This window comes from Terrapene carolina, unplaced genomic scaffold (assembly GCF_002925995.2).
Source record: "Terrapene carolina triunguis isolate 2854851 unplaced genomic scaffold, T_m_triunguis-2.0 Scaffold85, whole genome shotgun sequence".
In the NCBI taxonomy this organism is placed as follows: Eukaryota; Metazoa; Chordata; order Testudines; family Emydidae; genus Terrapene; species Terrapene triunguis.
In genome coordinates, this window is record NW_020664436.1 from 59,643,694 (window position 1) to 59,650,940 (window position 7,247).

Genomic DNA, 7,247 nt, shown 5'->3' on the forward strand with positions numbered 1-7,247 from the left:
TTTAAAGTCACAAAATATTTTATTTATATTTACACACGTATAAATCAGGAGTAACTCCACTGAATTGCATCAGTGTAAAAATGATTTAAGTTACAGAAGAAACAGGCACTCTTTGAGCCTTTTTGCATGTACAGAATGGTGTCTTCTTTCAAATATTTGTGTGGATAAGGTAAGCTGGAAATTAGGTCACATTGAGTTCTCACCCATACTAGTAGGCCTTTGAAAAGGGGGTCCTGGGTGTTATTCAACTATGGAACCCCCAATCCTTCAAGTCAAGTAGTCACTGAGGGGATGCTATGCAATCACTAATTAGAATGTTATTTGGTGGGGAGGTGGAACACAAGATGACCTCAGCTAAGTGTTGACCCATGATAGGAACCTGGCATGTTTGAAAAAATTAGAAGTTATTTACTTTGTACAGTAACTGGAGTTCTTAAGAGATTTGTTGACCATGTGAACATTCCACTAATGCACCCCATGTGCTCAAGTTCAGAGTCTTTTGGCCAGCAGTGTCTGTATGGTGTGCATGGGTCTTTGTGCTCCTTAGCTGGGGTATAAAAGGGTGGAGAGCACCAACTGCCATCAGTTTCCACAGAATCTAAATATAAGGAACTCTAAAGTGAAGAGAGAGAGGTCAGGTTATGGAATCTGCATATGGACAACCCATCTCAAAGAACTCCAGTTACTGTATAGGTAAGTAACTTGTCATTCTCCTTTTGAGTGATTGTTCATATGGACATTCCACTGATGGTGACTCTCAAGCAGTGAACCCCGTGCACTGGAGTTAGGATCTCAGAGTCTAGGGGTATGTCTACACTACCCGCCGGATTGGCGGGCAGCGATCAATCTAGCGGGGGTCGCTTTATCGCATCTAGTCTAGACCTAATAAATCGACCCCTGAGCGCTCTCCCATTGACTCCTGTACTCCACTGCCATGAGAGGCGCAGGCAGAGTCGACGGGGGAGCAGCAGCAGTCGACTCACCACGGTGAAGACACCATGGTAAAGCGAACTCAGTACGTTGACTTCAGCTACGTTATTCATGTAGCTGAAGTTGCGTAACTAAGATCGATCCTCTCTCCCCCAATGTAGACCAGGCCTAGGAGAAGAGAGACTGGGGTACGTCTTTCCAAATGCAGCATCAGACCTAGAGACTTTGGTAACTGCATAATGCTTAGTGAATGTATGAATTGATCCCCAAATAGCTGCTTTGTGTATACAAGATGGAGCTATTCTTCAATGAGGTTGCTGAAGCTGCCTGAACACTAGCAGAGTAAGTCTTAAAGATGGTAGGCAAGTCCTTATTTGCTGCCTCATAGCAATCCCTTACATTAGTAAGGCTTTTGACACAGTCCCACATGACATTCTCATAAGCAAGCTAGGGAAATGTGGGCTAGATCAAATTACTATAAGGTGGGTGCACAACTGGCTGAAATACTGTACTCAAAGAATAGTTATCAATGGTTCACTGTCAAACTGGGAGAGCGTATCTAGTGGGGTCCTGCAGGGGTCAGTCCTGCATCTGGTACTATTGAATATTTTCATTAATGACTTGGATAATGGAGTGGGGAGTATGCTTATACTATTTGCAGATGACACTAAGCTGGGAGGGGCTACAAGCACTTTGGAACAGGATTAGAATTCATGAACTTGACAACTTGGAGAATTGGTCTGAATTTAACAAGATGAAATTCAGTTAAGACAAGTGCAAAGTACTTCACCGTGGAAGGAAAAATCAAGTGGACAACTACAAAATGGGGAATAACTGGCTAGATGGTAGTACTGATGAAAAGGATCTGGAGATTCGAGTCGATCACACATTGAATAGGAGTCAATAATGTGGTGCTGCTGCAAAAAAGACTAATATTCTGGGGAGTATTAACAGGTATGTCATATGTAAGAGATTGGCGGTAACTGCCCTGCTCTATTTGGCACTGGTGAGGCCTCAGCTGGAGTACTGTGTCCAATTCTGGGTGCCACACTTTAGAAAGGATGTGGGCAAACTGGAGGGAGAATTCAGAGGAGAGCAACAAAAATGATAAAAGGTATAGAAGACCTGACTTATGAGGAAATGTTAAAAAAAAAACTGGGCATGTTTAATCTTTAGAAAAGACTGAAGGGGGACCTGATAAAAAGTCTTCAACTCTTTTGAGGGCTGTTATAAAAAGGATGGTGATCAGTTGTTCTCCATGTCCACTGATGGTAGGACAAGAAGTAATGGGCTTAATCTGCAGCAAGGGAGATTTAGGTTAAATGTTAGGAAAATCTTTCTATCTATAAGGGTAGTTAAGATCTGGAATAGGCTTCCAAGGGAGGTTGTGGAATCCCCATCACTGGAGGCTTTTAAGTACAGGTTGGACAAACACCTGTCAATGGTGGTCTACTTGGTCCTGCCTCACCACTGGTAGCTGGACTAGATGACTTCTTGTTGTCCCTTCCAGCCTGACATTTCTGTGATTCTATGATTGTCAGAGATCCATCTTGACAAATACCGGGAAGATACAGCCTTGTCCTTTCCGTGACAGCCACAAAGCACCTTAGTGAAAATCTGAATAGCTTTGTTCTTCACAAGTAGAAGGTCAGAACACATCTAACTAAGCTGGGCAAAAAAAATTTGGTGAACAGCAAATTCACTGAAAAATTCATTTGAACTGAAAAATGCAACCCGGAATTCAGCTCAATTTCATCAAATAGTTTTGGCCAAAAAAAATTGGAAAAGAATTCAAAAAAGTTGAAACCGCTCATTTTGGCCATTTCAAAACAAAACATTTCAACTTTTCATTTTGAAACATTTCATTTCAACCATTTCAAAGCATTTTATTTTGACTTTGCACTTTGAAATGGTATTTTGTTTGGAAATGTAGGTCATTTTTAAAAAACAAAAAAGGTGAAAAATACCCCAAAATGAGCGAAAATGAAAGCCAAAATTGTTTTGGTTTACGTTGAACAAACATTGTGTTTGACCCAAAACATAGGTTTTATTCATTTTTTTGTTTCAGGCATTAGACCAAAAGAATTGAGTTCACAGTGTAAACTATTTACATATTGCATGTTTTCTAGAAATGTGCAATTCCCACGGCAGTAATTGTACTTGAGGTGCCCATCATTGGCAGCCCTGTATCTTTTGCAAGAGAAGCAGTACTTAAACCCCAGGGACCTCGACGAGGTCGTTTTCATAAAGTCCAAATCAGCTGTTTGTGTTTGCTTGAAATTTGCCAGTGGGCAATAACTACTAACAACTAAAACTATAACCATAACTACAAAAATAGAGCTGGAGTACACAGCAAGCCCTCCATCTGGTTGCCAGAAGGCAATTGAGAGGAAATGATAGCAGTTTGTGCACTCTGCCCTTTTATATCCTTGCTGAGGTGCATGAGGAGCTGCACGGTGTACGTGCACTGCAGCTACTGCTGTCCAAAAGACTCCGAACTTAAGTTCATGGGGTGTATGTGCACCATTAGTGGAATGTGCATGTGGACAATCACTCAAAGGAAAAACAAACTATTCTTGCTTACCTTCTAAAATTTGGCACTAGGTAAACTTAAAGCACTTTTCAAATCCACTATGTGGTGTAATTTGTCTTTTTCTGTTAAATATGGCTTTACAAATATTCCTCAAAATTAATCTCTAAATGTAGGTGGGAATAAGTAATTATACAAACTATGAAGCAAGAATCTTGTCTTACAGAGGTGTAAAAATGTATTAAGGCCAGAATGTAGTAATCGCTTCTCGGCTCCTCAGAGCTAAGATCAAGTGTAAGTAGTCTCTCGGCTTATCAAAGGCTGTGATCAAGTGTATTGATGTTTTGGGTCTTTTGGCCCTGAGATGAAAGCCTTGTCTGTGTCTCCTGGACCGTGAAGTACAAACATTATCTTCTAAGTTATGTCCTCCCTCCTCACTGATGTTATGATTAATTAAAATAGCTACAGTCAGGAAAAGGTATCTGATTTCCAGAACTTTCGTAGAACCAAAGAGGGAATTCAATAATTGCCTCGAGTCCCATAACTCCAACCTAAACCTGAATTAAATTCTAGGGGGAGTCAGCTTTTATACCTTTTTTAAAAATGCCTGAAGGATCAGACTTAACTCCGTAGGACTTTATTTGCCCATGCAAAAAGAAAATGGCCACTAAGCAGGCCACTAAGTAACCTGTATTGACACTTAAATGTTTCAGTAATCAATAATTAGAAGAAAGTATTGAATCTGGGGTCTTTTTTTCTAGTCAGATAAAATCTGGACATTTCTATCAATATTTCAAATATCAATTTTCCCATAAAGCTTTGAACCTGTGAATTTGTATCTGTTTTATTCCAGAGAATTAAAGGTTTCCCAGTTTATAGCCCAGGGAACAGATGACGCGGAGTGGCCTGAAGGTATCTCCGATGAAGGAAAAAGTAATGGTGGCATGGAAGAGGTGAACCTCTCCGCGACCCTTGGACGTCTGCAGCAACAGCAGATCAAGGAGCTGTGCACTAGCTTTGCGCCAATGTTCTCAGCCACTCCAGGATGGACCGAACGGGCATACCACTCCACTGACACAGGTAATGCTCACCCAATTAGAACCCCACCCTACCGGGAGTCACCTCATGCCCAAACTTCTATAAAAAGGGAGATCCAGGACATGCTACAGATGGGTATAATCCGCCCCTCTAAGAGTGCATGGGCATCTCCAGTGGTTCTAGTTCCCAAACCAGATGGGGAAATACGCTTTTGCGTGGACTACCGTAAGCTAAATGCTGTAACTCGTCCTGACAACTATCCAATGCACGCACAGATGAGCTATTGGAGAAATTGGGACATGCCCAATTCATCTCTACCTTAGACTTAACCAAGGGGTACTGGCAAGTACCACTAGATGAACCCGCCAAGGAAAGGTCAGCCTTCGTCACCCAGGCAGGGGTGTATGAATTCAATGTACTCCCTTTCGGGCTGCGAAATGCACCCGCCACCTTCCAAAGACTTGTAGATGGTCTCCTAGCGGGATTGGGAGAATCTGCAGTTGCCTACCTCAATGATGTGGCTATTTTTTCTGATTCATGGGCAGAACACCTGGAGCACCTGGAAAAAGTCTTCGAGCGCATCCGACAGGCAGGACTAACTGTTAAGGCTAAAAAGTGTCAAATAGGCCAAAACAGAGTAACTTACCTGGGGCACCAGGTGGGTCAAGGAACTATAAATCCCCTACAGGCCAAAGTGGATGCTATCCAAAAGTGGCCGGTTCCAAAGTCAAAGAAACAGGTCCAATCCTTCTTAGGCTTGGCCAGATATTATAGGCGATTTGTACCACACTACAGCCAAATCGCTGCCCCACTGACAGACCTAACCAGAAAGAAATAGCCAAATGCAGTTCAGTGGACTGATGAGTGTCAAAAGGCCTTTAACCAGCTTAAGGCGACACTCATGTCTGACCCTGTGCTAAGGGCCCCAGACTTTGACAAACCGTTCCTAGTAACCACAGATGTGTCCAAGCGGGGTGTGGGAGCAGTTTTAATGCAGGAAGGACCGGATCAAGAATTCCGTCCTGTCGTGTTTCTCAGCAAGAAACCCTCTGAGAGGGAAAGCCACTGGTCAATCAGCAAAAAGGAATGCTATGCCATGGTGTAAGCGCTGGAAAAGCTACGCCCATACGTTTGGGGACGGCGTTTCCAACTACAAACCGACCATGCTGCGCTAACGTGGCTTCATACCGCCAAGGGAAATAACAAAAAACTTCTTCAGTGGAGTTTAGCTCTCCAAGATTTTGATTTTGAAATACAACACATTTCAGGAGCTTCTAACAAAGTGGCTGATGCACTCTCCCGTGAAAGTTTCCCCGAATCAACTGGTTAAAAATTGTTCTTGGAATGTGGGACATAGTTAGTTTTTATATAATCAGTAGTATGTCTAAAGGTGCATGTGTCTTATTAACTCTGTTTTCTCCTGGAGCTCCAGGAAGAAATCACAGCCAGTGTGGAACCGGCTGTCCAACACTATCTGTGATTTGGGGGGGGTGTCATAACTATAAAGGGAAGGGTAACAGCCCTCCTGTGTATAATACTATAAACTCCCTCCTGGCCAGAGACTCCAAAATCATTTTACCTGTAAAGGGTTAAGAAGCTCAGGTAACCTGGCTGACACCTGACCCAAAGGACCAATAAGGGGACAAGATACTTTCAAATCTTGGTGGGGGGAAGGCTTTTGTTTGTGCTCTTTGTTTTGGGGGGAGTTCATTCTTGGGACTAAGAGGGACCAGACATCAATCCATGCTCTCCAAATCTTTCTGAACAAGTCTCTCATATTTCAAACTTGTAAGTACAGCCAGGCCAGGCGTGTTAGTTTTATCTTTGTTTTCTCAACTTGTAAATGTACCTTTTGCTAGGGTGTTTACCTCTGTTTGCTGTAACTTTGAACCTAAGGCTAGAGGGGGTTCCTCGGGGCTCTTTAAGTTTGATTACCCTGTAAAGTTACTTTCCATCCTGATTTTACAGAGAATTTTTACCTTTTTCTTTAATTAAAAGCCTTCTTTTTAAGAACCTGATTGCTTTTTCCTTGTTTTAAGATCCAAGGGGTTTTGGATCAGTGTTCACCAGGGAATTGGTGGAAGAGTCTCTCAAGGCTACCCAGGGAAGGGACTTAGCACATTGGGACTGGTGGCAGCGGACCAGATCTAAGCTGGTAGTTAAGCTTAGAAGTTTTCATGCAGGCCCCCACATCTGTACCCTAAAGTTCAGAGTGGGGAAGGAGCCTTGACACCCATAAAGCTTTGAACCTGTGAATTTGTATCTGTTTTAGTTCCTTTCAGGATCCGGCATAAAAGAATGACCAGTGGTGTCTTTGCTAAAAAGCAACAAAGAGTCCTGTGGCACCTTATAGACTAACAGATGTATTGGAGCATAAGCTTTCGTGGGTGAATACCCACTTCGTCAGACGCAGGTGATTTACTAGTTCATTGTATATGGTTTACGGGGGGTGGTCCTGTGTGTCCTGCTTAACATTTAGACTCAGAAGCCACAAAAAAGTAGGAGAAAAGAACAGTGGTAAACTCCCCTAAGGGGCTGGATTAAGCAGAATTGGCTACGGAAGGTTGAAAAAACATAGTTAACATCTCAACTGCTATTGTCATTGCACCATCTGCCTACGTTTCCTCTTGGCTTATATTTGCGCAACGTATTTTATCAGTGGAGAGTTCAGGTTGCTCAAGTGCATTTCCAGACAACAAAACCGCTAGAAATTCAGGAAACTACCAATTAAGCTAGCATTCACATCCAC